This window comes from Erythrolamprus reginae, chromosome 3 (assembly GCF_031021105.1).
Source record: "Erythrolamprus reginae isolate rEryReg1 chromosome 3, rEryReg1.hap1, whole genome shotgun sequence".
In the NCBI taxonomy this organism is placed as follows: Eukaryota; Metazoa; Chordata; class Lepidosauria; order Squamata; family Dipsadidae; genus Erythrolamprus; species Erythrolamprus reginae.
The window spans coordinates 94,844,122-94,871,772 of record NC_091952.1 but is presented as its reverse complement, the minus strand read 5'-3'; the positions used below and the strand labels follow the sequence as shown (position 1 = coordinate 94,871,772).

Here is a 27,651-nt window from a genome sequence, read left to right as displayed (position 1 = left end):
CAATAATGAACAATATTCACATCAGCACATAACAATATTCACGTCAGCAACATAAACAACCTGCATTCAGTGAAGAATTTCACTGGCAGAATCCTTCAGCATTCAAAAATCCAACCAAGGCACATTATTTAAAATGGAACTGGCAGGTACTCACCGCAGGCTTACATATCATGAACAATAGCAGTGCAGTTTATTTTCTTACAGTAACTTTCCATCAGGTATGTCAAAGTTTCTACTACATCAGTCCTGTCATCTGTTGGTGATGTATACCACTTGAGATATTACTTTTCATTCAAACTGCAGTTTGACTAGACAATTTTATGCAGAAGAAGTGCCAAAAAAGGAAAAAGAAAAATCATTGAAAAATAAAATGATTTTTGTTCATTATTTCTTCATAAACTAGGGTTTTCTTAAGCTGTTCAATTATTTGAATGGTAGTCATCCAATTCTGGTTTGATTTGGGTTAATTAGATAGTATTTGTAATTTTAACAGAACATCATTTTTCATATTTGTAAATAATTCTTTGTCTCTTTTCCTAAAAGGTAGCTTAGCAACAATTAAAACAAACATGAAGCATATCTTGTTCATTAAAATTGACTAAACATTACGAGTGTTTGTGATTATCTCTTGACAATACTTTTTTAAGATAAGAAGTAACAAAATCCTCAGGAGATGTATTATTTTTATACTTATTGCAGCAGCACCTACAATCTTTTCTGTAACTTTTTCCATTTTTAGTTTGTACTGTGCTGCCAGTGAAATTAAGCACAAATATCAACACTTTTAAGATGCATTCATTAAAGTTATATAACACTAAACTCAGGTATGTAGTCCAAGGATTTCCATTCCAGAATGAAATAAAATGAAATGTATTTAAATTAAAAAAAAATCATACTGATCCCTATCCCCCGTTTGATTTTATGCATATACTAACACACAAGGGTTTTGGAAGCCTTTGGAAACCCATAAATTATTATTTATGTTGGAAACAGCTTATAATACACTTCCTAATGTTGCTGAGCTAAATTCTAAGAAGTCCAGTCAGCATTACCAAGAATACAGAGGAAACTGCAATTGGATTTCTGATCTTTCAATGAATATAATAGAATAGAATAGAATAGAATAGAATAGAATAGAATAGAATAGAATACATATACTTTTTATTGGCCAAGTGAGATTGGACACACAAGTAATTTGTCAATGTGCATATGGTCTCAGCGTACATAAAAGAAAAGATACATTCATCAAGAATCATAAAATACAACACTTAATGACAGTCCAGATATAAATAATCTATCAAATCATATTAGGAACCAGTCAATATAAATTGTAAGGATACTGTTGTGGTTAGCTCTGGCCCACCTCCTGCCCCAAGGACTGTGGATGTGGGAGAGACATCCACATGCTGCAGGCCTGTTTTGCCCCCAGTGGAATCTACTGGTGAAGGCTCCTCTGACAAAGAAGACATGAGTGACAGGGAGGAGGAGAGTGGCAGACAGCTCAGAAGGAGATCAATTATCTAGCTCCTCCTTGGATTCAGAACAAGAGTTAATGATATAGCCACGTATGCGGAGAGCGAGGCATAGGCAACAACAACTGAGAGATTATTATCAAAGAAAATGAGGCCACCTGTGGTTGGGTGGGGCTGTGGTAATTAGTGAGGCTGCTATAAATAGCAGCCTGTGGGTTTGGCCATTGTGGAGGATTATTTGATCGTTGTGTTTCATGACTGCTTTACTGACTTTGACCTTTTGTGTGATGATTTTTCCCCGCTTGGAAACTAAACCAGGGCAAAGTGTGTTTCACTTTGTGAAAGAAGAAGGACTGTGAATTGCCTCACAGCTGCAAGCTAAGTATCACAGAACTGATAAGGGACTTGTACAAATTACCAGTTTGTTTGGAGACCAGTGCTCTTTGCTATACCAAAAGAGGGCTTAGTTTAAGTGAATTTTCATTATAAAGAACATTGTTTTGAATTTTCAAACGTGTGTGTGTCTGAAATTTGTACCTGTGAATTTTTGGGAGGATTCTACCAGAGAGCCTGACAGAACAGATACAAGCAACAAATTAATTAATTTAATGCAAATAGGTAGTATTTGCAAATTGCAAAGTCTTGCAGATAAAAATAGTACTGAATTCTTGGTTACGTACAAATATTGTTTTTTCAATTTCTTATAGGCCAATTGACAGCCACTTTGTCTCCTACAAAACAGTCTGAAAACTCCTGATTTAGAAGCCTATTTTAAATTTCAACTTGACTTAACCTGATGCCCTTCTCTTCTTTTAAAGACTGTTAGATTGGTGTAAGTAGATTTGCCAGAATTTTTCCCCTCAACTTTTTTAGAAATTTGGGAGTAACAATCAGGCATTGGTGCAAGGTCAAACAAGATTCTTATAGTACCTCTGAAACCTCTTTTCTGGCATCTCATTGTGACATTTAAAACAGCCTATTTTTAATCAACTGTTCATGGGCCTGAATCAGATAAGCTGTAGACTTGGACCACTAAATTGTTGAACTTAGGACTTTAACTGACATCTTTAAACTGTAAACCTTCTTTGGCTTCTTTCCAGGTATTACCATCTCAGCTACAGAAAGGTCCATCAAACTCATGCAGGTCTAATCCTAAAATGGCAGGTCATGGCCTTGTGTTGTAACTTTCAAGCCACTTTCTTGAGAATAGCAGCTGTGATTATCTTTGGGATGGCTGTGGGATAAGTATTGAAGATTGTGGCCTTATTGGCTTCAGGCTTACATCCTCCCTATCCTTTGCCAGTTTCATAGAAATGTGTTTCTCTTGTTTTACAGTTAGAGGCAACTGCCTATTATAGAAAGATTGGTGAAATCAAAAAGACATAAAATGCTGTCAAAGGTGCAAGGATCCAGAAAATAAAGAATGGATTTTTTTTCTCACCTTCTTTTATTAAAAAGAACAGTACCTAAAAATTATTGTACCAAATACAGTGAGTTTTGAATTGATTCTGTATTCTGACTTTATTTTTTTAAAATAAAATGTTAAACTTTTATATTTAAAAAAAACCTGTTAGAGTTTTTAACATCAACAACAATTTTAAGTCAGAGATTTTAACATCAACTAAAAGTTAGTTCAAAAATAAAAGGAAATTATTAGGAATCTGTTTTTTATATTTCTCTGCTGCTTTTAAATGGGTATTTATGCTGCAGGATTTACAGCATACTTGTAGAAAAGTCTTGCCCAAAGAAACTCATCAGCATGTTCTTTATGTTTCTTCATAAAAAGATTCATACAATCCTTCAGAGATATAAAAGCAGCCATGGAGCATAAACACATCTTATAAACATGACCTTCTTATACTGTTTTTGTTTCATCTCCAGCCAAGAAGCTTAATCATAAAATCATAATAATGGAAGTCACTGAAAAGGTCCTTTCGTCCACGCACCTACTTTACTAAGTGCAGAAACCACTCCTATCACTCTGATGGAGACCATCCAGCTCACGGGCATCAAACTTTGCCACATCATGTTGTCATCACATAACTTCACAATGTTTTTCCCATTTGCAGAGATGGGGTGGGCTTGGCCTATGCATGATGAATCCAGCCCATGGGCTGTAAGTTTGACATCCCTAAATTGTACCTCTATAAGAAAACTCTACAGCAAAGGACAACTTTCTCTCTAATAGGACCACTTGTATCACTAGTTGTCAACTTGTACAGACCAAAAGTTCCCTCATTAGTTCTTCTAATATGCAAAGTCGTACTTCTATTTCTTTTCCTTAAGGAATATGTGCATCTTCTCCCATGATGCACTTAAAAATATGATCAAGGATTGAGGTTTGCCTGATTCCTTTATGACAGTTGAGACTGTTACAGGCATACTTCTTTCAACCATTGGAAGTTGCCCTTCATGATAATTTTGGCTTGGGCAATCTTTTGTGATGCAAACCAGTGGGAAGCTAAGTAGAACCCACTCCTGCCTCCAATTGAACCAATTTCCTCTCTGACTTCCTTCTTTAGCTCTTCTTAAAGCAAGAGATCACTTTCCATTTATTTCTTAGAAATATGTTTATGTATTTTTCCCTTCAGGTTGAAGGCACAGTTTATATTTATCTCATGTTTTTGACTGGTGTTAAAATTAGTCCAGTTTATGGGAAGTGGAGGAAATTGCAACTCTAACTTTTATTCCCTGCATTGTAACTGGGTTGTCAGAACAAATAGTTCTGGTCCCTTTGGGGGTTATTCCCAGTTTTGGGATATGTATCTTCAGTTATATGAGCTTTAGAGTCTCAGAGACAAAAACTTTTTATAAGCACCCGATAATTCTTCTTCCAAATGAATTTTTTCTTTAATAATAAATCACTGATGAAGCACTGCAAAAATGTTCTTTTTTATGGCTTTCAGAAATACTTTGCTGATACCAGAAATCATGAAGACTAGTGGATTCTAAGAGCTATAGATTTTATACTGAGTGCAGGAAAGTGTTTCTTTCATTACATTTACAATAAGGAATTAACCCCAAGGGTATCTACTTAATTTCATAATATATAGACTGGAACACGAGTAATGTGAATCTTCTAAAATGCTATAGGGAAGCAACTGACCTTTACTCTCATGAGAATTTTCTGTAAAATATACTGGGGGGGAAAAGTAGTGAAGCAAAGATTTTTGAGTTAACATATGCCAAAATATTACTAATTTTAGTGTCCTGTATGATGGGGAATTTGCAAACACACGCTTTGGTAAATTTTTGTACAAAATGTTCTTTTCGGAGCATTTCTTTTGAAAACAAGAAGAGAGAAGATTGGGAGGGGAAGGGAGGGGAGAGGGAGGAGTTTTACAGTTGAAATTAGAAGTCCTAAAAGGGGACAGGGGAAACATAATATAAGAAGCAATCCATTCAGATCTAACAAAACAAATGAAAATATTTTCATAAAGGCAATTCATTGATCAAAATGGCCTCTCTTGCATTCCCTATAGCAAAGCCGACAGCAATGAAAGCCGAAACTTATTTTGACACTGTTTCTTCCATTTTAAAAAGCAAGAATAGTCACTATACAAGCATTTCTGCTCTGTACCAGTGATGGTGGTCACCCTTGAGGATCATTCACGTCATTACTCAGGCAATGGCCATAAATTGGGTTCTTGAGTGCTCGGTAACTGATATGTATATAATCTTGTAATGGAGATTTTCCCTGCAAATATTCATGCTGTTTTTACTGCTATCTAGGGGAAGCAGTGATCAATTTAGATGAATAGAATAGTGTTGTGGTTCAGCCTGAGCAAGATCAAAGACCAGCTGCGTCTCTGCTGGCTCCATGCCCGGGGGAGGCTGAGAGCGAAGAGGAGAGTTCTTGGCAGCCAGACTGGGGAGATAACAATCTGGAAAGTGATGAGGAAGAGGGGCCTGGGAGCCCTGGGGAGGGGCTCTCTCAAGCAAGTAGCTGGGAGTCTCTGGAGTCATTGGATGATGAGGCACAAGCTATCATTAATATGCGACAGAGATGCATAGATCAAAGGAGGCAGCAACTGAATAGATATTATCAGCGTTGAATGAGGAACACCAGGGCTTGGGTGTGGTTCTCATTAGCAGGGAAGGGTTTATAAGGCATGAGAACCATTCCAGCAGCATGGAGTGTTATCACAGTGGAGTTGGAGTTATCTGCCTTTTCTCTCAGCGTTTTGTTCCTGGCTCGTGGCCCAGCAGTCTTGAAGACCCGTGGGAGATTTGCCTGTTAGCAACAGCCTCGTTTGTCATCAAGGATCCTGTGTTTTTGTATGAACAATTGCCTTCGTGTATCTATTTGGAGTTCCAGTGCTTTCCTGACTTGTAAGGACATTTTCTGTTGGCTTCTTTTCTCTTTACCATTATAAAACTGTGTTTGGATTCAACCGGTGTCTGGCTTATCTTTTTGGGTTGGTCATAGCTTCCGGAGTGACCCGGACAGAACAGAACAGAACAGAGTAGAATAGAATAGAATAGAATAGAATAGAATAGAATTCTTCATTGGCCAAGTGTGAATGGACACACAAGGAATTTGTCATTGGTGCCTATGCTCTCAGTGTACATAAAAGAAAAGATACATTTGTCAAGAATCATGAGGTACAACACTTAATTATTGTCATAGGGTACAAATAAGCAATGTGGAAATCGTCAATATTAATATTAATCATAAAGATATATGGATTTTAGTATTCAGGTAGGGTTATGGGTAAAATCCTCCATTTAGATCACAAACTAGTTCAGGATTTGAAGGATAGTTAGATTGGCTTTTTCTGACCTCCGCGTCTACCACAAGAGGAATTCATTTCATCTGTGCAATAAGAAAGGCAGAATTGCTATTTTAGACAAGTTTCAGTGCAACCTTTCTCCATCCACTGTTGCCAGTAAGCAGACATCTTCAGTTCTGGGTAAACAGAACAACAGGCAAAGAAACTTTCTTGTTCCGTTTTCAAACAATATTTAAGGAATCTGAAATATTGATTTAAGGCAATACAAACAAGATAGCTTCCAGCTGCAGGACTTTGAGGTTGAAAAATAGATACCAAATCCGTTCTTTTGTCAGTCAGCTAACGAAAAACTGATGATCAAAACAGATCTCATTTTTGGCTTGTGGATGCTGACCAGAGAGGATAATGGCTGGACACATGGGGTGTTATTTATGAAGCTACAGAGACACTTTGTCTTCTTCATAAAAACCAACTATTTACAACTCTACTATGCAGGATCCCTTTGGAGCCTGGCTGGAACAGATGTCAAAGAGAAATTTCCTAGAAAATGAAAAGTGCTAGGGAAGACTGAGGGGGACAATGCATCAAGTGTCCCTAGGAGAGAGGAGATGTCAGAATTGCTAGAGTAATCATTAGTTGCATCAGGAAGACATTAGCTTGATGATTAGTAATTGTGGAGGAACTCCAAGAAGGGGTCAAAGGATCAGGTAAAAGGCGGAGAGAAAGTAACCATGAATCCTGGAAGACATGTAAAAGAAGCAGGAAATAAAAATGATATAATTCAGAATGAGGATATCTTTCATATTTTCAACAAACAGTTTAGCAAAAATGGTAAAATGGTCAGGCTTAGCAATACAGTTAATTGAATATGACAGCTCACTGTCTTTCCCCACCCCAGCTCACTCATTAATCCAAAACAATATTTCAGATCAATCTGAATTATATCGTTAGGCAAAGAGTATTGATGTATGAAAGGAAGATATGATAGAAGTGTGATGTTTTTCCTCTTTCTGGCTTAAGTATGCAGAGTTGTAAGATGCTAGAACAGAACATTTTTTAAGATTGGTATTTAAATGCAAGGATTCCATGCTAACCTAGATGATAAGATGATAAAAAATATGGACTAAATACTAATAGCAATAGCACTTAGACTTATATTGTTGTGTACCTATGTAAATATTCAATATGCAGATATGTTATGCTAATACCTTATGCTAATGTACATCGTTTACATACCGGCCGCGGATTGGTTAAACCACAGCCGGGAAATTCGAGCGGCTGTCAAGCCACGCCTATGAGGAAAAATCCTTTAAAAAGCAAAACCCTGTCTTTTACCGTGAATTTCGATTGTATACATTGCTGCACATTTGGTTACACACGAGCCGATTCCTAATAAAGAAGAATCAGGCAGCCACGTGTCCTGCAACTTATTCCAAACTTAACATATATAACACTTCATAGTGCGTTAAAGCTCTATCCAAGTATTTTACAGAGTCAGCATATTGCCCCAAACAACCTGGTTTCTCATTTTACTGACCTCAGAAGGATAGAAGGCTGAATGCATCCTTCAGCCAATCAGGATCAAACTCTGTCTGTTTACCTGCACTCTAATCACTGTACCATCACGGCTCTATTACTAATACTGTTAAGTAGATCAGCCAATTGTTAATTAAGCATATGTGATGGATGCATATATATATATATATATATATATATATATATATATATATATATATATATATATATATTTGTTTTCGTAAATTTTCACGGGTATGTGTATGTAGATTGTTCTGAGTTCGGGTTTTGCCCTGTGTAATATTTTGCATGTCTATGCGACGTTTCGGCGAAATCACATTCACCATCATCAGCCTGAAGTTCCAACACAAAGATTGGAACTTCAGCCTGATGATGGTGAATGTGATTTTGCCGAAACGTCGCATAGACATGCAAAATATTACACAGGGCAAAACCCGAACTCAGAACAATCTACATATATATATATATATCTATATAGGTAGTTCTTGGCTTACAACCACAATTCAGCCAGGCAAGAAGTCTGTGTGATCATCTTGCTTAACAACCACAATCCTGGCTCTCTTCATTGCAATCATTTAGCAATCATGCATCTCATTAGGCACAGCATGGGGTGCCTCAATAGTTGGATAGCCATCTCAAATGGCACATTTCATTGCAAGTCCTTCACCAAACAGAAAGTAAGATTAAATTATCTACATGGTTCTTCATAGATTCCTAAGGGTCTACAAATACAGTGGTACCTCATCTTACAAAAGCCTCTTCTAACGAACTTTTCAAGATACGAACCCGGTGTTTAAGATTTTTTTGCCTCTTCTTCCGAACTATTTTCACCTTACGAACCCAAGCAGCTGCTGCTGGGATGATGGGGTTTCTTTTCCCCCCCTTTTTTGAAGAAAGAAAAGGGAGGGGCTGCTTGGAGTAGGAAACATTTTGCAGAGAACAACGTGCTTGCAAAGGAACTGAAAGGGTGTCTTTTGAAGAAAGAAAAGGGAGGAGGGAGGGGCAGCTTGGGGGAGGAAAAATTTTGCAGAGAACAACGTGCTTGCAAAGGAACTGAAACTGTGTCTTTTGAAGAAAGAAAAGGGAGGGGCGCCCTCCCTTGCCTTTCTTCCTTCCCACTCACCCTTTAGCCTAGCCTTGCTTCTTCCACCTGCCCCCTTTAGCTGCTCCTCCCTGCCCTCTGTTCGCCTCCCTTCTAAAATTTGGGATTTTCCTGAAGGATTTGCATGCATTATTTGCTTTTACATTGATTCCTATGGGAAACATTGTTTCATCTTACGAACTTTTCACCTTACGAACCTCCTCCTGGAACCAATTAAGTTCGTATGATGAGGTACCACTGTATCTTCAAATTATGACACAGATTTTTTTAACAGTTTAGGATCTTACTGAAGCACTTTCAATTCCAGCTATATTTCACCTTCAATGGCAGGATGGTAAACAAAGCATAAAATAAAAGTATTTAAAACATTAACTGCCAACATTCTTCTTGGGTGCATTCAAATAGGAACTTGTTGGAATACACATGAGGAATAAAGTAAGTCTATTGAAAAAGGGAACGTGGAGATAATAGGATATTTGGCAACATAGTTGACTGTACGACTGTTTCCAGAATCCCATTAAAGGAAAGGTTTCTATAAGTGAACTGAAATCTGAATTACCACATCTGTAAGCAAGATAACATATGAAACTGGACAATGGATATCTCATACATGAGGAGAATTTTACAAAAGCCTTGGAAAATGACATCCTTTCACTCAGAACAACCGGGGCATATAATTAACTGACTAGGAAGCTGTGAGGCTCTTGAAATAGACATCCCTGAGATATGGCAGAAGATTTCCAGCAGGTGAGAGACCTGCAGATGCCTGGGGTCACCAGAATCTGGACATTGGAGTTTCTACGACAGGATTTCTGGAAGGACAAAAGAAGCCATTGAAGCTTCCTAGAATGTAGACCTGCCCACCAGTTGATGGAGATGGCGGATATCATTTCTCCTAGCAGGGTGAATAGGACAGAAATGGGCACCTTTCTCAGATACTGAACCTGAGTAGAAAGCTCCCTGAGATGGTCTTGCCTACCTTGGGACAAGGATACTCTACATTCTAGGTAATCATATAACTGCTCCCAGGTGGAAGGATAGATGTGGAGGGCTCAAGGTGACTCTTTATGTTGATGGAAAAGCCATGAGAGGTGAGAATTGATATCATGAGATGAAGATGGTCCAAGGCCAATTGGTGGGAAGGAGTGAGGACCAAGATGTCATCTAAATAACAGTAGACCCTGACACCTAGGGTTCTTAGATGTGTTGCCAGGGCCACCAGAACCTTCATGAAGACACGAGGTGCAGACAAAAGGCCAAAGGGGAGGGCCAGGTACTGAAAGTGCCTAACTGCATAGTAGAATTGTAGATACTGCCCATGATCCCGATGGATGGGGATGTGCAGGTAGGCTTAAGTGAGGTCAATAGAGGCCATATAATCTCTTGGCGAATACACCCCAGGATGGTAGAGAGGGAGTACATCTTGAATTTACAGAATTTAATATGATGGTTCAACCATTTCTAATCCAGAATTGCCCTCCATCCCCTTGAGGTTTTGAGCATGATGAACAGAATGGAATAGTTCCCTAATCCAACCTGGTCTTCAGGCACCTGCTGGATGGCCTTGAGGTCAAGCAGGTATTGAACTGCCTCAGCCATAATAGTACATTTGACCAGATTTCCGAAGACCAGACAGGGTAGGAAAAAACCTCAGGGAAGGGAGACAAATTCTAAGTATAGGCCCTGGGAGATAGTTTCCAGGATCCACTTGTCCTGGGTGATGGAGCCCCATTGGGAATCATATAAGGACATGTGTCCCCCTATGGGAGGATTGGAGGTAGACTTATTTGGGGCATCACTAGAAACAACCCCACCCCCCTCGAATGGGCCGCTTGGACTGGTGGCCATGGGGATCCCTGTCCTGGAATTGCCTGGGACCTGACCCTCTCTGGTTGGAAGAACAGGGATCACATCCCCCAGGACTGCCTGCAAGTGAAGGAAGGTAGAACTTTCTTGCACTCTTTAGTCTTGACCAGGATGGGTTTGGCCCTTGAACGGGGCAGATGCCAGATGCTAGGACTGGAGTAAGGCCAAGGCCTCTTATTGCTCTTGCTACACAGTCAGAGTCAGTGAAAAAATATTAAACTGCCAGAAGAATCAAAGAAGCCTCAAACTCACATGGTATGAAACAGGAGAAAAATAGCGATATCAGCTAAAGGAACTTATTATTTATTATTTATTTATTATTTAGATTTGTATGCCGCCCCTCTCCGCAGACTCTCCGCAATCCTAGGATGGAACAAGACCATGTCTGTCCAGACTGAGGACTGAGTCATAACTGGGGGAGGAAAGCAGAAGTGCCCCCCAGTATTTAAATTTACAGACTTGGTCCTCATCTAATTGGACGAGATCAACCCATCCTGGATGATCATTCCACCCACTGAGGAGAATCACTTCTTGTTCTTGTAAAACAAATGTCAGCTGAAAGACTCCAAAATATAGAATTTTATAGTCCTCAGCAGTTTATAATCCACGGCAGTTTCTCATTTTGGGGATTTCCAGGCCAAAGATGTACGCAGGAAAATGTCTAATAATAGCTATTAATCATAAGAATTAAATAAAATGTTCTGCTTATAGGCTGAATAACCCTGATGCTAGGAGGACAGCTCAAGAAGAAAGCTGTTGACTTCAAGCAATGTTCAAGTTTCTCAGCAGCGTGAGAGTACTATGTACCATGTGGCTTGATGGATCAAAATGAAGGCATCTCTTTTCCAATAGTTTGTTCCTCCTATTGCCAGACAGAAGCTTTGCCAACCCAGAAGCAGGCCACGGAGGTAGCATGATGAGTATTTGTGCTCCCTGAGCAACCAGTAAAGATACCTGTAAATATATCTTTACAGCCCTTTGGGAAGATTAAAAAGAAATACTATCACATAGTCCAACTAGTAATGGATCCTAACGGTATGGGGCTACCATCTGGCTTTTCTTTTTGCCAACCCAACTGTTTTCATCAGCTGGCAAGCAGAAATGGAGTGAGGTTGGTAGAGTTGGAAGCAGGCTTTCAGATAAAGAGTGCAGAGAAGTAGGTACAGGAAAAAGTTGCAAACTTTTACAGGATTTAAAATAACTGACAGATGACCTCACAAATCTCAAACCACAAGACTGGCTCACTCTAAGTGTTAAATGATAGAATAGTCTTTACAATGCTATACTGAAATCTTATCAGGTCATTAATAGATGAGAAGAACAAGGGCTATGTTTTTTTCAGATCCTACCATAATTTGCAGATTAACTCATGAAATTCAAGACCAAGACAAGGCTGCTACATGCTAATTATCAGCTTGGAGAAAATGAAGAATTTTAACATTATGTTCTGTCCTGCCACTTGCTAATAGTGGATGAGTAAATTTAAAGAGTAAATGCATTTATATAAATATATACTTTTTGTTAACTGATCATCCATTTCACTCAGCGTATGGTCTTATTATAGCTTTTTTTTTTCTTATTGGAAAAAACAGAATTATATCTTCTGTTGCCAACTTGGAATCAGGAAATAAATAAATAAATGAGCCCAGCAAACATTCAGCATAGACCAATAAAGTCTGCCTGGCTTCTACTGAAACATCTTAGGATGAGTCATTGCAGATTCTCTGCAACTGACTTAGTAAGAGAAGAGAAACAAGTGCTCCTTGGTAGCTGTGGCAATAAATATTATATCCTCAAATATGTATTCCAATCTGTGGAGCTTTTGATCATCTTTTTTCCAGAAGATAAAAATGCACAAGCATATATCAGTAGTAACTTATTTGGTCTTGTTGTAAGAATGTTAAAGCCACACAGGAACAGCTACTTGCCAAATAATGAGACCAATAAGAAAAACTACCCAGTTCTATTCATTTGACCACCTGACATTTAAATAGATGAAATGGTATGGTGGTAAATTTAAAAGTGTATGATACCTTCCATCACAACATGTTCCAGTGAGAATTCATGGCCAAGCTTGGATCTCACTCTTATTTTTAAAAAATATCCATCATTAAAGACAGATATCCAACCAAAGAAAGAAAGAAACCACTAACAATTCATTATGTGAAGCAGAACTGAAATTCAATGTACAGACACCCAGGAGAGGAAGATTAATCAAATTCAGCAACCTTTGCTTCTGACTTGAAAAGTTCAACTGATCAAACACAAGGGGTTTAGTGACAAATAAATTAAAACTCCACCACCAACTCAAATGCAAGCTTTATTTTTCAATTAAAAATAAAAAAGGGTATACAGATCATCTGCTCGCTGATAAGAGAGGCTGCTGTATTCAGCCATTTTATTTATTTTTGCAGTATTTCAAATAATCTCCAGCAGAAATATTGGGAAAGAATACTAGCAGTCAGACTGAACAAGAAGGTCAGCCCTATTTTGGAAAGTAATGGATGGTTGAAAAGTTATACTTGATACACATAGCTCTCCAATATACTTACAGTAGCAACTTAACCCTCTTATGTTGTTGTTTGAGATGTCCCCACAAAGCAATATCCATAAGACTGTCAATCAATGGGAGAGGTAGCAATAGGTCACCTTCTTCCTGAGGTTTTTGGCTATTACTGATAGGCAATATTGATTGGAGGAGTGAAAGCAGATATTTATCTAAGAGGCTTCAAGTCATGTCGTGTGGTGTAGAATTCAAGCAATCCATTAAACAATAATCACTTGAGCTAGATCTTCAGTGTTTGTTAGTTCTTTCTCCTAGAATTCAGAGTAATTTATATAGTGATCTCCCTTGAGTTTATCTCCTCCAAAGTCATCTTTTGTAGGCAGATTAGGCTAAGGGAAAATAAAATGCCCCATGAGTTTCTATGGCTAAGATTGAATATGGGATTCCCTAAATTCTCATCCAGTGCCTTACTGACTTACCATACTGACTTAGCATACAACAATATTTTCAGATAGGAACAGAGAAAGAAGAATAGGATAGGATGGGATGGGATAGGATGGAATAGAATAGAATTATAGAATAGAATAGAATTATTGCCAAGGATAATAATAATGCAGCCCTATTAATGGGTAAATATATTTAAACATAAGACAGTACTGTGATAATTAGGTGTTCAGCAGAGTAATGGCATAAGGGAAAAACTGTATTTGTATCTAGTTGTTTTGGCATGCAATGTTTTTTTTCCATTGTAACAGAAAAACTATAGTCCTAAACATAACGGCATCCCGAGGAGAGAATTTGAAACAGTTTATGTCTAGGATTTGAGAGATCTGTAGATATTTTGTCAGGCTGTTTTTTGACCTGTGCAATATACACCTCTTCAATGGAAGGCAGAATGGATGCAAAAAAAAAAAATTCTGCAGTGCTAACCATTAGTACAAGTCTGAACTTGTCTTGTTTGGTTGCTGTACCATACTAGGCAGTTTATACAGACAGTCTGTACCAAACTAGACATTTCTTACAGAAATACAAGCAGTTGCCGTTACATTATGGCAGACCAATTTAAGATTGTCTACTTTGATTGCCAGCATTTTCTGCATTCCATTCCTAGTTGGAGATACCAGGATTTGAATCTGGAAACTTGGAATGTTTGTGCTTTAACCGCACAGCTACACAACCTCTCTCCTTTCCAGGGTTCTCTTTTAATCAACTGTGAAATTAATATATTCTGCTGAAACATTCTGTGCTCCATATCAAACCACGATAAGTGAGGCTGGGTTTTCTGTGACTGAGGGGCAGGGAAGTTCTCCTTTTCAGCCTCAGCACAAGGCAATGCACTAATTTGTGAATTTATTCTCCTTGTGACATACACACAAAAAAATAGTCTTAAATATGATCTGTTTCAGTGAGTTTGCAAATTTCCTTTCTTCCTCACTTTTTATCAAACTAATACATTTTCTGACACTAGCATACTAGTGACCAGCATGACTAATCATCATTCCATTGTATTTCCACTGTGGAAATATCTGTTTGTACAGACATTGTTCTCTTTTCCAGAATTAGCATTAGGTCTATTACAGTCCTCTTACGATTTCTAGACATTTGTTACACTCAGCAGAAACATTCTGCTGAATAATGGCAAAAGGTTTCTTATCAGTTTAAGTTTTTACAATTCACTTTTTACCTGCTTTCTGCTTTATCTTTTCCTCCTTAGTCCTGAAGGTCAAGCTAGAAGACAAGCTTCTCCTCTATGTGGAAAGAGAATTTCAGAAGCTGTATGGTTTGCATGAGCAAAGGAGATTCTGAGAGAAATAAAAGAATAAAAGAAATAAAAGAGAGGAAAACAATATGTTGTTGTGGTTAGATCTGGCCCAGCTCCTGCCCCAAGGACTGTGGATGTGGGGGAGACATCCACATGCTGCAGGCCTGTTTTGCCCCCAGTGGGATCTGCTGATGAAGGCTCCTCTGACAAAGAAGACATGAGTGACATGGAGGAGGAGAGTAGGGCAGACAGCTCAGAAGGAGATCAATTATCTAGCTCCTCCTTGGATTCAGAACAAGAGTTAATGATACAGCCACGCATGTGGAGAGTGATGCATAGGCAACAACAACTGAGATATTATTATCAAAGAAAATGAGGCCACCTGTGGTTGGGTGGGGCTGTGGTAATTAGTGAGGCTGCTATAAATAGCAGCCTGTGGGTTTGGCCATTGTGGAGGATTATCTTATCGTTCTGTTTCATGACTGCTTTACTGACTTTGACTTTTTTTGTGCTGATTTTTCCCTGCTTTGAAACTAAACCAGAGCAAAGTGTGTTTCACTTTGTGAAAGAAGAAGGACTGTGAATTGCCTCACAGCTGCAAGCTAAGTATCACAGAACTGATAAGGGACTTGTACAAATTACCAGTTTGTTTGGAGACCAGTGCTCTTTACTATACCAAAAGAGGGCTTAGTTTAACTGAATTTTCATTACAAAGAACATTGTTTTGAATTTTCAAACGTGTGTGTGTCTGAAATTTGTACCTGTGAATTTTTGGGAGGAGTCTACCCGAGAGCCCGACAGAACATATGTAAAGTGACATTTTTAAAAGGTTTCCATACTTTGGGCTAAAGATTCTCTCCTTTTTTGGAGGGGGAAAATGAAGTGAAATTTGAGTTCGACTTGAAAAAGAGGTAGAACTCAGAACGTCTTCTTCTTTCCAGTGTTTCAACTAGTCACCTTTCAGCTTGCTTCCCTGGGCACTAATGAACTTCTCAAATCATGAATATTAGAAGGGTAATCATGAATCCATTCATCCCTAAAGGAAACATATGAAGGTGTTTCTTTTTCCGATGAACTCTGTTTGACTGAGTCTGCACTCCCATATCACTTCTCTGAAAGCAAATCCTAATTAACTCAGTGAGGCATACTCGGAATAGGCATGTACAGGATTGCATTATAATTCCATTAGCCATCATGCAGCAACATTTTTTATTAGGAGAAACCACATGTCTAGAAATAGAGAGCAAACCTTCCTCCACAAATGTTCATCACTATGCGTATTTCTCCAACTAAAATGTTGCTAACATTTGTCTGATGAAGAATTCCAAAGTACAGTGATACCTCGTCTTACAAACCCCTCGTCATACAAACTTTTCAAGATACAAACCCGGGGTTTAAGATTTTTTTGCCTCTTCTTCCAAACTATTTTCACCTTACAAACCCAAGCCGCCGCCACTGGGATGCCCCGCCTCCGGACTTCTGTTGCTAGCGAAGCACCCGTTTTTGCACTGCTGGGATTCCCCTGAGGCTCCCCTCTATGGGAAACCCCACCTCCGGAGTTCTGTGTTTTTGCAATGCTGCAGGGAAATCCCAGCAGCGCAAAAATGGGTGATTCGGCTGGCAAAAGGGGTGAGTTTTGGGCTTGCATGCATTAATCGCTTTTCCATTGATTCCTATGGGAAACATTGTTTCATCTTACAAACTTTTCACCTTACAAACCTCGTCCTGGAACCAATTAAGTTCGTAAGACAAGGTATCACTGTACAATTAATAATGTCAAAGCAAGTCAGGTCAGTTGGCTATCATTCAAATCAATGTGCTGGCAGAAAGGTGGGCACAGACTTGACTATTTTCTTTCCCTGTTTGTCATATGAATCAGAAGCTTTCTTTTGCACTCCAGATCTTCTGTAGTTTAAGTGGAGGAGGAGGAGACATTCAGACCTAAAAGAATGAGTTAAAGACAAACCTGTCCATCCACTTAGATGCAAGGATCCATCATAGTTTGGGAAAGGCAAATTCTGAAGAATTTGTTAGAAGGAAGAAAGTTCCTCTGTCAGATAACTTTTAAGGAAGCCCTCATCTATTTTGCTTTGTTTATTTTGTCATCTATCCTAGGAGAACACAGCCTTCACTCAGAGAAGAAATCTGCTCCAAAACTGGAAAATTATTAAACCATTGGAAGAAAATAATAATAGGAAATAGTAGGGTCAGATATGAATGAAGATGCTTTTATTGGGTTGTTTTGTAGCTGGATCTGAGCTGTATTTTTGCTTTCTGTGTCTTATTCTAACTCAACCATGAGTTAAAGTTTACGTGATTCATGATATCTCCCATTTCTCTTTTCTTCCACTCTCAATTCACGTTTTAACCTTAATTTATATAATAAACAACTGGTATCTTCTGGAATTAGTAGTCTCATTCTTACTGGGAATTTAGCCAACTACATGTGTTTTTTTTCGCAGCAGAAAAGACAAGGAAGTTGACAGCTCTGGGCACTTTTTCACTTTCTTCCACCTGAGTGAAAGGACAGCTAGAAGTATTGATTAAAGGTTAGATGGCAGCAACAAAAGTGATTATTCCCTAGGAATGTTGAGGGGACAACAAAAGAACTGTGAAGAGAGGAACCAATCTGCCACATTCTTCTTTAGAAAAACACCCACTGCATTTGTTTTTCTTTTTGTAACCCTGTAATCTCTAGCTTCAGGGTAGAATCAGGGCAACTTAATGTAGTTGAATGTTTACTGGCCAGATGCCCTTCCTGATGCCTATGCAGAGTTCACAGTAGATACTTTCTCTTTCTGCTCTCTGATAGAGAAACACCTGCTGCTGCCTAGAATTGAACTCTCAATCTTCTGAGTGGAGGCAACCTCTAGGTCAGTGTTTTTCAACCAGTGTGCCGCGGCACACTAGTGTGCCGTGAGACATGGTCAGGTGTGCCGCGAAGCTCAGAGAGAGAAAGAAAGCAAGAGAGAGAGAGAAAGAGCAAGAGAGAGAAAGAGAACAAGAGAGAGAGAAAGAGAGAAAGAGAACAAGAGAGAGAGAGAAAGCAAGAGAGAGAGAGAGAGAACAAGAGAACAAGAGAAAGAAAGCAAGAGAGAGAGAAAGAGAGAGAAATAAAGCAATAGAGAGAAAGAAAGAGAGGGAGGGAAGGAGAGAGAGAGAAAGAGCAAAAAAGAGAGGAAGGAAGGAAGAGAAAGAAAGAGGGATGGAGAGAGAAAGAAGGGAGAGAAAGAGGGAGGGAGAGAGAAATAGAGTGAAAGGGAGGAAGAGAGAGAGAATTTTTTGTGCAAACTTTTTTTAGCGCCCCCCCCCCCCCGCTCAATGTGCCCCAGGGTTTTGTAAATGTAAAAAATGTGCCACGGCTAAAAAGAGGTTGAAAATCACTGCTCTAGGTTACCAGGCTGCTCATAAGCACCCATTGCATTACATAAGTAAAATCACAAAGCTAATAGGTTGTCAATTATTACAGGTTGAATGTAAGACCAAGATCAATACAGTACAGTAGCATATTTTTGGCTTCCCCATTGACTTTGCTTGTCAGAAGGTGGCAAAGGGGGATCACACGACTCTGGAATACTACAACAGTCATAAATATAAACCGGTTGCCCAGTGTCAAATTTTGATCATGTGACCGTGGGAATACTGCAAGAGTCATAAGCATAAAAAGTAGTCATAAGTTACTTTTTTCAGTGTGATTGTAACTTCAATTGTAGGTTGAGAACTACCTGTATATAAAATCACTCTAACCCTTGCAAAATTCATGAGAAAAAATTAGAAGAGGGAGATTGTGATCCCCTTATATAGAGCGCTGGTGAGACCACATTTGGAGTACAGTGAACCCTCGATCATCGCGAGGGTTCCGTTCCAGGACCCCAAGCGATGATCGGTTTTTCGCGAAGTAGCGGTGCGGAAGTAAAAACACCATCTGCGCATGTGCAGATGGTGTTTTTACTTCCACCGCCGCAGCGCGTTGCTGGGGAGCGCGCACGCGTTGCTGGGGCCGCTCCCCCCAAGCGCGCGCGAGTTGCTGGGGCCGCTTCCCAGCTGGGGAGCGGATCTGGGGTTTCCCCAAGAGCGCGCGCGTTGCCAGCTCCGCTTCCCAGCTGGGAAGCGAAGCTAGGCTGCCCCAAGCTCGCGCGCGTTGCTGGGGCTGCTCCCCAGCTGGGGAGCGGATCTGGGGTTTCCCCAAGCGCGCGTGCGTTGCCGGCTCCGCTTCCCAGCTGGGAAGCGAAGCTAGGCTGCCCCAAGCGCGTGCGCGTTGCTGGGGCTGCTCCCCAGCTGGGGAGCGGATCTGGGGTTTCCCCAAGCGCGCGCGCATTGCTGGCTCCACTTCCCAGCTGGGAAGCGAAGCTAGGCTGCCCCAAGCTCGCGCGCGCCGCCCGCCCGCCCACGCTGTTGCCGGCTCCGCTTCCCAGCTGGGAAGCAGAGCTAGGCTGCCCCAAGCTCGCGCTCCAGCCCACCGCCGCTGGGGTCTTACCGGGGCAAGAGGGGGAAGACCCAGGGAAGCCTCTGCCCGGCGGGGAAACTCCACCATCTACGCATGCGTGGTAGGGCACGCATGCGCAGATGGTGGAGTTTACTTCCGGGTTGAAAACTAGCGAAATAGCCCTTTCGCGATCCTTGAGGACGTGAAACTCGAGGGTTCACTGTACTGTGTTCAGTTCTGGAGACCTCATCTACAAAAAGATATTGACAAAATTGAACGGGTCCAAAGACGGGCTACAAGAATGGTGGAAGGTCTGAAGTATAAAACGTATCAGGAAAGACTTCATGAACTCAATCTGTATAGTCTGGAAGACAGAAGGAAAAGGGGGGACATGATCGAAACATTTAAATATGTTAAAGGGTTAAATAGGGTTCAGGAGGGAAGTGTTTTTAACAGGAAAGTGAACACAAGAACAAGGGGACACAATCTGAAGTTAGTTGGGGGAAAGATCAAAGGCAACATGAGAAAGTATTATTTTACTGAAAGAGTAGTAGATCCTTGGAACAAACTTCCAGCAGACGTGGTTGGTAAATCCACAGTAACCGAATTTAAACATGCCTGGGATAAACATATATCCATTGTAAGATAAAATACAGGAAATAGTAAAAGGGCAGACTAGATGGACCATGGGGTCTTTTTCTGCCGTCAGTCTTCTATGTTTCTATGTTTCTATAGCCATTCAATTTAATTGCTAAACTGATGAATTTAGACCAGTTGTTCTGGAACAAAAAGAGCAAGCAGCTTAATGTGTATGTTGTGATATAGTATCTGTTCTGCTTATATTATTGTTTCATACAAAATCCTTCTTACTGTATACAGCAGGGGTGAAATGTTCCTGATTCACTCGTGCCTGTTAGTCATCTGAGAACCAGTCATGAAGGCAGCACAAGGCTTCGCCCACCTGCCCAGATGCCAACATTTGGGTTCTTTTACCCTCTGTGCATGCGCAAAGTATTCTGTGCATGTGCAGAGAGTAAAAGAACCCAAAGTACAGTGTCCAGGAGGGTGGGCAGAGCCTCATGCTGCCTTCACAACTAGTACTCTGATGACCAACAGGCATGAACAAACCAGGAACATTTCTTCTCTACTGTATACATATAGCTTAGGTTAAAAAACAGTCCAACCACTGATCCAGCTGCAGTGGTACCTCTACTTAAGAACGCCTCTACTTGAAAACCTTTCTAGATAAGAACTGGGTGTTCAAGATTTTTTTTGCCTCTACTTAAGAACTATTTTCTACTTAAGAACCTGAGCCCGGAAAAAATTCCCAGGAAATTTGAGAGTGGCATGAAGGCCAGGCCTGTTTCCTGCCATTCCCCCTTTAATCCAGGCCATCTGGGCTGCCAGAGGAGCCTTTTAGTGGCACTTAAGGAGGCTTTGGCAGTCCAGAGCGAATGAAGCATTTTCCCTTTCTCTGGGTGCTTGGACAGGGAATAAACCTCTGCCAGCACCCAGAGAAAAGAAATGCTCCCTTCGCTCTGGGCAGCCGAAGACTCACCATAGCGAATGAAAGGTGCCAGCTACAAAGTGAGCAAGCGAGAGGAGAGGGGAGACCTTCAGCATGGGAAGGAAGAGGAAGCAGGTAGCAGCAGCAGCAGCCAGTGTATGGGAGGCAGTGTATGGGAGGCAGCCTTGCACTGGGTGTATGGGAGGTGTGTGCTCCTCCTCGTCATCTCAGAGTCCCTCTTTTTTTTTTTTAGCCTCAAAGTTTTGGATTTTTTTAAATTCCCCTCACCTCACCTTCTTCCTTCAGCAGCGACTGTCCTCCTCCACTTCTTCCTCCTCTTCTTCCTCCCACCCAAATTCTGAGCTTTTATTGCTTTCCTAATGCGTTTGCAAGTACTGATTCCTATGGGAAAAATTGCTTCTACTTAAGAACGTTTCTACTGAAGAACCTGGTCACAGAACAAATTAAGTTCTTAAGTAGAGGTACCACTGTATATGATTCCTTCACAGCATCTACAACTCAAGGGTCGGGAGCATCCTTGGATGGCCGAGTGATTCTTAAAACTCAAGATGGTAGCCGCAGCGCGTTGCTGGGGAGCGCGCACGCGTTGCTGGGGCCGCTCCCCCCAAGCGCGCGCGAGTTGCTGGGGCCGCTTCCCAGCTGGGGAGCGGATCTGGGGTTTCCCCAAGAGCGCGCGCGTTGCCGGCTCCGCTTCCCAGCTGGGAAGCGAAGCTAGGCTGCCCCAAGCTCGCGCGCGTTGCTGGGGCTGCTCCCCAGCTGGGGAGCGGATCTGGGGTTTCCCCAAGCGCGCGCGCATTGCTGGCTCCACTTCCCAGCTGGGAAGCGAAGCTAGGCTGCCCCAAGCTCGCGCGTGCCGCCCGCCCGCCCACGCTGTTGCCGGCTCCGCTTCCCAGCTGGGAAGCGGAGCTAGGCTGCCCCAAGCTCGCGCTCCAGCCCACCGCCGCTGGGGTCTTACCGGGGCAAGAGGGGGAAGACCCAGGGAAGCCTCTGCCCGGCGGGGAAACTCCACCATCTACGCATGCGTGGAAGGGCACGCATGCGCAGATGGTGGAGTTTACTTCCGGGTTGAAAACTAGCGAAATAGCCCTTTCGCGATCCTTGAGGACGTGAAACTCGAGGGTTCACTGTACTGTGTTCAGTTCTGGAGACCTCATCTACAAAAAGATATTGACAAAATTGAACGGGTCCAAAGACGGGCTACAAGAATGGTGGAAGGTCTGAAGTATAAAACGTATCAGGAAAGACTTCATGAACTCAATCTGTATAGTCTGGAAGACAGAAGGAAAAGGGGGGACATGATCGAAACATTTAAATATGTTAAAGGGTTAAATAGGGTTCAGGAGGGAAGTGTTTTTAACAGGAAAGTGAACACAAGAACAAGGGGACACAATCTGAAGTTAGTTGGGGGAAAGATCAAAGGCAACATGAGAAAGTATTATTTTACTGAAAGAGTAGTAGATCCTTGGAACAAACTTCCAGCAGACGTGGTTGGTAAATCCACAGTAACCGAATTTAAACATGCCTGGGATAAACATATATCCATTGTAAGATAAAATACAGGAAATAGTAAAAGGGCAGACTAGATGGACCATGGGGTCTTTTTCTGCCGTCAGTCTTCTATGTTTCTATGTTTCTATAGCCATTCAATTTAATTGCTAAACTGATGAATTTAGACCAGTTGTTCTGGAACAAAAAGAGCAAGCAGCTTAATGTGTATGTTGTGATATAGTATCTGTTCTGCTTATATTATTGTTTCATACAAAATCCTTCTTACTGTATACAGCAGGGGTGAAATGTTCCTGATTCACTCGTGCCTGTTAGTCATCTGAGAACCAGTCATGAAGGCAGCACAAGGCTTCGCCCACCTGCCCAGATGCCAACATTTGGGTTCTTTTACCCTCTGTGCATGCGCAAAGTATTCTGTGCATGTGCAGAGAGTAAAAGAACCCAAAGTACAGTGTCCAGGAGGGTGGGCAGAGCCTCATGCTGCCTTCACAACTAGTACTCTGATGACCAACAGGCATGAACAAACCAGGAACATTTCTTCTCTACTGTATACATATAGCTTAGGTTAAAAAACAGTCCAACCACTGATCCAGCTGCAGTGGTACCTCTACTTAAGAACGCCTCTACTTGAAAACCTTTCTAGATAAGAACTGGGTGTTCAAGATTTTTTTTGCCTCTACTTAAGAACTATTTTCTACTTAAGAACCTGAGCCCGGAAAAAATTCCCAGGAAATTTGAGAGTGGCATGAAGGCCAGGCCTGTTTCCTGCCATTCCCCCTTTAATCCAGGCCATCTGGGCTGCCAGAGGAGCCTTTTAGTGGCACTTAAGGAGGCTTTGGCAGTCCAGAGCGAATGAAGCATTTTCCCTTTCTCTGGGTGCTTGGACAGGGAATAAACCTCTGCCAGCACCCAGAGAAAAGAAATGCTCCCTTCGCTCTGGGCAGCCGAAGACTCACCATAGCGAATGAAAGGTGCCAGCTACAAAGTGAGCAAGCGAGAGGAGAGGGGAGACCTTCAGCATGGGAAGGAAGAGGAAGCAGGTAGCAGCAGCAGCAGCCAGTGTATGGGAGGCAGTGTATGGGAGGCAGCCTTGCACTGGGTGTATGGGAGGTGTGTGCTCCTCCTCGTCATCTCAGAGTCCCTCTTTTTTTTTTTAGCCTCAAAGTTTTGGATTTTTTTAAATTCCCCTCACCTCACCTTCTTCCTTCAGCAGCGACTGTCCTCCTCCACTTCTTCCTCCTCTTCTTCCTCCCACCCAAATTCTGAGCTTTTATTGCTTTCCTAATGCGTTTGCAAGTACTGATTCCTATGGGAAAAATTGCTTCTACTTAAGAACGTTTCTACTGAAGAACCTGGTCATAGAACAAATTAAGTTCTTAAGTAGAGGTACCACTGTATATGATTCCTTCACAGCATCTACAACTCAAGGGTCGGGAGCATCCTTGGATGGCCGAGTGATTCTTAAAACTCAAGATGGTAGCCGTGACCTCAAGATCAAAGCTGACTTCTCTTTTTATATATGTAAATGGGACAGATATTGAAAAAAAAGAGGGGGCAGACTTTGATCTTGTGATGGCATTACCATCTTGACTTTATATATTCTCCATGTGGATGTTCCTGTTCAAAGTACTTCTACTTTCACTGCCAATTCTCCTTTAATCATTTTAATGTGCTTTCCTTCAGTCCTTACATCATCATCATCATCACATATAAAAAAAAGCTGAATATATTGTTCCACCCTAGCTACCAAAGCACATTCTTCCTCAAAAATAAGACCAGTCAATGATTATTTGCCATCTTAATTCAGGACTAATTAAGGAAAATGATTAAGGAAAACGAAGCAGTGGAAGTGATGTGCCGGTGTCTGGAGGCTGTTGGGGTCTGGATGGGTGTCAACAGACTCAAGCTCAACCCGGATAAGATGGAGTGGCTGTGGGTTCTGCCTCCCAAGGAAAATTCCATCTGTCCATCCATTACCCTGGGGGGGGGGGATTATTGACCCCCTCGGAGAGGGTCTGCAACTTGGGCATCCTCCTCGATCCACAGCTTACATTAGAAAACCATCTCTCAGCTGTGGCGAGGGGGGCGTTTGCCCAGGTTCGCCTGGTGCACCAGTTGCGGCCCTATCTGGACTGGGACTCATTGCTCACAGTCACTCATGCCCTCATCACCTCAAGGTTCAACTACTGTAACGCTCTCTACATGGGGCTACCTTTGAAAAGTGTTCGGAAACTTCAGATCGTGCAGAATGCAGCTGCGAGAGCAGTCATGGGCTTACCTAGGTATGCCCATGTTTCGCCATCACTCCGCAGTCTGCACTGGTTGCCGATCAATTTCCGGTCACAATTCAAAAGTGTTGGTTATGACCTTTAAAGCCCTTCATGGCATTGGACCAGAATACCTCCGAGACAGCCTCCTGCCGCACGAATCCCAGCGACCAATTAGGTCCCACAGAGTGGGCCTTCTCCGGGTCCCGTCAACTAAACAATGTCGGTTGGCGGGCCCCAGGGGAAGAGCCTCCTCTGTGGCGGCCCCGACCCTCTGTAACCAACTCCCCCCGGAGATTAGAACTGCCCCTACTCTCCTTGCCTTTCGCAAGCTTCTTAAGACCCACCTGTGTCGACAGGCATGGGGGAACTGAGACATCTCCCCCGGGCATATACAATTTATGAATGGTATGTATGTATGTGTGTGTGTTTAGAAATGGGGTTTTTAAAATGTTTTTAGTAGAAATTTAGATTTGTTGTAAATTGTCTTTTGCACTTTGTTGTGAGCCGCCCCGAGTCTGCGGAGAGGGGCGGCATACAAATCTAAATAAACATAAACATAAACATTAGTGGGTTTCCCTGACTTTGTTTCCTGTCCTAGTGAGTATCCTGAGTGGCCTGCATTGGCTGCCGATCAGTTTCCGGTCACAATTCAAAGTGTTGGTCATGACCTTTAAAGCCCTACATGGCATTGGACCAGAATACCTCCGGAACCGCCTACTACCGCACGAATCCCAGCGGCCGATAAGGTCCCACAGAGTTGGCCTTCTCCGGGTCCCGTCGACTAAACAATGTTGTCTGGCGGGCCCCAGGGGAAGAGCCTTCTCTGTGGCAGCCCCAGCCCTCTGGAATCAACTCCCCCCGGAGATTAGAACTGCTCCCACCCTCCTTGTCTTCCGTAAACTACTTAAGACCCATCTATACCGCCAGGCATGGGGGATTTGAGACACCTTTCCCCCAGGCTTATTATGATTTATGTTTGGTATGTATGTGCTGTTTGGTTTTTTAAATTGATAGGGTTTTTAGTTTTTTCTTAATATTAGATTTGTGCCTGTACAATATTGTTTTATCGCTTGTTGTGAGCCGCCCCGAGTCTTCGGAGAGGGGTGGCATACAAATCTAATAAATTATTATTATTATTATTATTATTATTATTATTATTATTATTATTATTATCATCATCTGCTGACCAAAAAAACAACCACCAATTCTCTTTAATCTGTGACTGGGTGGGATTGGATAAGCCTGAGTAGATGCCTGGGATGAAGGGTTCAACCTGCTTTTCAGGTTGCCAAAATGATATGTTGTAAATACTGTGAGTCAATTTCCTCAAGTAAGTGAGCAATAATAATATTTTTGACTTTTTGTGTAAATGGGTTTTAGGACCTGGGTGGAGAACAGGTCACACTTTAGGTCATATTTAAAGCAATAGTACCTAGACTTATATACTGCTTAGTGGTGATTTGCAGACATATTTAAGTAGTTTACAGAGTAAGCATATTGCCTCCAACAATCTGGATCCTCATTTTAACCACCTTGGAAGGGTAGAAGGCTGAGTAAACCTTAAGCCAGTGAGAGTTGAACTGCTAAACTGCAGCCAGGAGTGACCATAGGTTGTTTGCAGTACTGCATTCTAACCACTGCATCATAGTGGCTCATTATACAGATCGATCTGTCTTTCTGTCTGTCTGTCTTTATACACACACACACACACACATACACACACAATACCACAAGTAGAATTCTTTTGATCAGTTATAGGCAGCAGAGAACAATTAGTTTCATTTCAGCAAAGCAGACAAGCACAGAGAATACAGGGTGGGGAGAGAACAGGGTGGAGAGAACAGAGTGTAGAGTGAGCCACACCCAGCTTTAAGCTTTAGTTTTGATTCATTGCACAGGCTCAGAAGTGGTTAGCTCTCGTTAGCTGACTGAGTTGCTATGCCTATTCATTTGCTGACCTTCTCACTATTGGCTCTCCCACTTCATGAATATCTTAACACCTTAGTTACCCAATAGGTACTGCACAAATGCCATACTCGATGGGCCATCAAACATATCATCAGTAAACCATGACAGATCACGTTCATGGAAACCATATGTTAAATAGTGGCATAGTGATTAGAAAACAGTATTGCAGGTTAACTCGGGAGTTCAATTCCTTTGGTCCTGATTGGCTCAAAGTTGATTCAGTCTTCCAGCCTTCTGAGGTCAGTAAAATGAGGACCCCAATTGTTGGGGACAATATGCTGGCATTTGTAAACTGCTCAGAAGAGACTGTAAAACGCTATGCAGTGATATATAAGTCTAAGTGCTATTACTAAAAGAAAAGGAGAAATGATATCTTAACCTGAATCGGCTGAGAATATTATGCTGCCTCTACTGTGGGATGGAGATAAGACAAGAGCAAGACCTTTAAAAAATTGTTAGATATGTTTGGAGTCAGTTAGACAATGAGGTGGGCTACGTGTAAATTTAATTAACACTGATCATGCTGACAGGGACATTTGGATGTCCTCAATTGCCTCTAAAATCTCAGTGCTGATTCTTCCAAAAACCAAATAATAAGATGCTTTCCTTCAACCATATTTCTCCCAAACACTGGTTTCAAATCTCCTCTGCAGACAAGTCAACCAGCTGAGACTGTTTCAAGTTATTGTTTTTAAGAAAACATCAGCCAACTACTTGTGATTCATGGCTGATGATCAACTGATGAAAAGAGCACCCGCCTGAAATTTCTATAGCTTCATCATATGCCTGTAAATGCCAAAAAACACATGTTCCTTCATAACAGAGTATTTGGATTCTGAATCTTTTGTCCTATAGTTACCTCACTGTTACTAGATCTGAGATTGTAACACAGAAGACTTTAAGAATCTAAAACAATTCCAAGTGGGAGTAAAAATGAGAGAGAACATAGAAAAGCGAAAAAGAAAAGAAAAGAAAA

The 27,651-nt window shown here is 41.4% G+C and overlaps 1 long non-coding RNA gene across 1 annotated transcript in view; it reads right to left on the bottom strand.

Annotated features, from left to right (window-relative positions):
- Positions 1-276: 276 nt before the first annotated feature.
- Positions 277-27,651, bottom strand: part of LOC139165750 (uncharacterized) — a 59,122-nt gene continuing 31,747 nt past the window's right edge. The window contains exons 2-3 of the long non-coding RNA XR_011558794.1: positions 14,900-15,017; positions 277-308 (exon numbers count right to left, since the gene is read on the bottom strand). This is a non-coding gene — a long non-coding RNA (uncharacterized lncRNA). The remainder of the gene's footprint in view (positions 309-14,899; positions 15,018-27,651) is intronic.